General features: G+C 35.3%; 1 pseudogene; it reads left to right on the forward strand.

The window, feature by feature from the left end:
- Positions 1-811, forward strand: part of LOC110330870 — a 1,039-nt pseudogene extending 228 nt beyond the window's left edge.
- Positions 812-3,306: the final 2,495 nt, after the last annotated feature.

Raw genomic sequence — 3,306 nt, forward strand, 5'->3', positions numbered from 1 at the left:
AAGAAAGAAAGAAAGAAAGAAAGAAAGAAAGAAAGAAAGAAAGAAAGAAAGAAAATGAAAGAAAGAAAGAAATAAAGAAAAAAGAGAAGAGAAACAAAAAAAAAATGATTGGCTAGAAGGCTAAGCTCTTCCATAAACAGTGTCATGCGGAGAAAATACAAATGAAAAAGACTATTAAGATGCATGAAAAGAGGAACACCAAACAGAAGGATGATGATAAGACTCCACAAGGAGCTGAACAGAGAAGGGCAGTTAAGTACTTTCCAACACGATTAAGCAGAAACAAAAAGAAAAGGCAGGAAAATGGGAAGTCCCTCTACCCAAAGTTTGTGCCCAAACAGAAACAAAATTATTGAAAGTTATTCAAACAGGAAAAAGAAAAAAGAAGGCATGTAAGAGAATGCTTACTAAAGTCTGCTTTGTTGATGATGGCTTTACAAGAAAACCACCTAAACATGAAAGGTTCATTGGATCTATGTTTCAAAAAAGGCCATGTAACACACCCTGATCTGAAAGCTACTTTTGACTGCCTATACTCAATGTGAAAAAGAATTTATCATCCTCATTATATACAACCCTGGGTGTGATCACCAAATGTACAGTTATTGAAGTGAATGTGAGTGAGTCGGACCTTGTGACACAAGGAGGCAAGGTTATTTGGAGAAAGTATGCTCAAGTTACCAACAATCCTGAAAATGCTGGGTGCATAAATGTGGTCTTGCTGGTTCAACAATTACATCATACAAGTCATTCTACTGAATACCAAAGAGTACACACTGTCAGGAAAACACAATCGCTGGATTGTTTCTGAAATACCAAGCAGTCTTACCCCATGTGCAGTCATCAAGAAATATTTATTAAGTTGTAAAGGAAAATAAAACATTGTCCAGTTTGAAAAAAAAATAGAAACAGAATGAATACTATCTAATTTGTTCTATGAAGCCACAGTTATGTTATGCTGATATCTAAACCACACAAAGACTCAACAAATAAAGAGAACTTCAGATCAATTTAATTTATGATTATCAAGTCAAAAATACTCAATAAAATTCCCAAAATTAATCTAAGAACACATCAAAATGATCATTCTCCATGATCAAGAAGGTTTCATACCACGTATGCAGGGATGGTTCAATATACAGAAATCCATCAACATAACCCTGTATATAAACAAACTTGAAGAAAAATATCACATGATCATCTCATTAGATGCTGAAAAGAACTTTGACAAATACAACATCACTTCATGTTAAAGATCTTAAAAGGATTAGGAATTAAAGGAACATAATTAAACATAATAAAAACAATGTACAGCAAACCAACAGCCAACATCAAATTAATGGAGGGGAACTTAAAGCAATCCCACTAAAATCAGGGACAAGAAAAGGCTTCACAATTCTCCACCTTTATGTAATATAGTACTCAAATTTCTAGCCAGAGCAATTAAATGACAAAATGAGGTTAAAGGGATACAAATTGGAAAGGAAGAAATCAAGGTGTCCCTATTTGCAGATGATGTGATTGAGACATAAGAAATCCCAAAATTCTACCAGAGAACATCTAAACCTGATAAAGAAAAAAAAAAGCTTCAGCAAAGTGGCTGGATACAAAATTAACTCAAATTAATAGCTGTCCTCTGCACAAAGAGTAAATGGGCTGAGAAAGAAATTAGGGAATCAACACCCTTCACAATCATTACAAAAAATATACAATATCTTGATGTTACTGTAACCAACCAAGTGAAAGTTCTGTGTGACATGAACTTTAAGTCTCTGTAGAAGGAAATTGAAGAAGATCTCAGAAAACGGAAAAAAAAATCTCCCATGCTCATGGATCTGCAGGATTAACATAGTAAAAGTGGCCACTTTATCTAAAACGATCTACANATTCAATGCAAACCCCATCAAAATTACCGCTACAGTTCTCTACAGAGAGAGAAAGAGCAATTCTCAAATTCATATGGAATAACAAAAATTTCAGGATTTGGAAAACTTCTCTACAATAACATCTGTGGAATCACCATCCCTGATCTACAGAGCTGTACTGCAGAGCAATAGCGATAAAACCAGCACAGTATTGGTTAGAGACAGACAGGTAGATCAGTGGAATAGAATTGAAGACCCAGAAATAAATGTGTACACCTGTGATCACTTGATCTTTACAAAGAAGCCAAAACCATACAATGGTAAAAAGAAAACATTTTCAACAGATGGTGGTGATGCAACTGGTGATCTGCATGTAAAAAATGCAAATTGATCCATTTTTTTTTATCTCATTGTATAAAACTTAAGTCAAAATTGATCAAGGAACTCCACATAAAACCAGCTATGCTGAATCTAATAGAAGAGAAATTGGGAACTAGCCTTGAACACAGTGGCACAGTGGGAAATTTCCTGAACCAAACACCGATGACTGTGGTTCTGAGATCAACAATTGTCAAGCAGGATGTCATAAAACTGAAAATTTCTGTAATGCAAAGGTACTGTCAATAGTACAACAGTGCAACCTATAGATTTGGAAAAGATCTTTACCAACCCTACTTCTGATAGAAGGCAAATATCCAGAATATACAAATAATTCAGGAAATTAAACTCAAAAGAAAAAAAGAAAAAAAAAAACAAACAAATAACCCAAACAAAAATGTGGTACAGAGCTAAGCAAAAAATTCTCAACTGAGGAATACCAAATGGCTGAGAAGCACCTAAAGAAATGTTCGGCATCCTTAATCATCAGGGAAATGCAAATCAAAGCAATCATGAGATTTCACCTCACACCAATCAGAATGGCTAAGATAAAAAAACTCAGGTCACAGCAGATGCTGGCAAGGATGTGGAGAAAGGAACACTCCTCCATTGCTGGTGGGATTGCAATCTGGTAAAATCACTCTGGAAATCAGTCTGGTGGTTCCTCAGAAAATTGGAAATATTTCTACCTGAATATCCAGCTATACCACTCCTGGGCATATACCCAAAAGAAGCTCCACCATATCACAAGGACATGTACTCAACTATGTTCATAGCAGTCTTGTTTATAATAGCCAGAAGCTGGAACCAATCCAGATATCCCTCATCTGAAGAATGGATACAGAAAATGTGGTACATTTACACAATGGAATGCTTCTCAGGTATTAAAAATAATGAAGTCACCAACTATGTAGGCAAATGGATGGAATAAAAAAATATCACCCTGAGTGAGGTAACCCAGAGCCAAAAGGGCATACATGGTATGTACTCACTGATAAGTGGCTATTAGCTCACAACTTTAGAATATACATGATGCAGCTCACATACCCTACGAACCTTAACA

This window comes from Mus pahari, chromosome 13 (genome assembly GCF_900095145.1).
Source record: "Mus pahari chromosome 13, PAHARI_EIJ_v1.1, whole genome shotgun sequence".
NCBI lineage: Eukaryota > Metazoa > Chordata > Mammalia > Rodentia > Muridae > Mus > Mus pahari.